Source organism: Penaeus monodon, chromosome 22 (assembly GCF_015228065.2).
Source record: "Penaeus monodon isolate SGIC_2016 chromosome 22, NSTDA_Pmon_1, whole genome shotgun sequence".
In the NCBI taxonomy this organism is placed as follows: domain Eukaryota; kingdom Metazoa; phylum Arthropoda; class Malacostraca; order Decapoda; family Penaeidae; genus Penaeus; species Penaeus monodon.
The window spans coordinates 7,608,316-7,608,711 of NC_051407.1; the positions used below are offsets into that span (position 1 = coordinate 7,608,316).

A 396-nucleotide genomic window follows, 5' to 3' on the forward strand; every position below is an offset into this window, starting at 1 on the left:
CATCATCATCAAACTGAATTTGTTGACACGTGTCACCTATGTTTTTCATTATAAATTGAAGAATACCCTAATTAAGATAAATCATAGGGTAATTATGAGTAATTTGAAGAGCAAGACAAAATTTGAGCAACAAAAAATGGCAACAGCAAGAATGATAAATCAGTAATAATAAGGATAACAATTTCAGTCATCATGCTCATTATTACATACATTAAGATAATAGTATTACCAACACCATCATTAAGATCATTAATTTTTTTCAAAGTTATGACCACTTTTCTCAGTGTTTAATATTCAAAATAATCTACCGCGACATCAGTTAACATAGGATTCTATTAGATTCGTGGTATGAGCCCTGTATATGTGTTTTTGCTTGTGTGTATATGTGTGCATGTT

The 396-nt window shown here is 29.8% G+C and overlaps 1 protein-coding gene across 2 annotated transcripts in view; it reads right to left on the minus strand.

Moving 5' to 3' along the window:
- LOC119586877 (pupal cuticle protein 36-like) overlaps window positions 1-396 on the minus strand; it is a 21,939-nt gene that overhangs the window by 8,937 nt on the left and 12,606 nt on the right. The window lies entirely within an intron of this gene.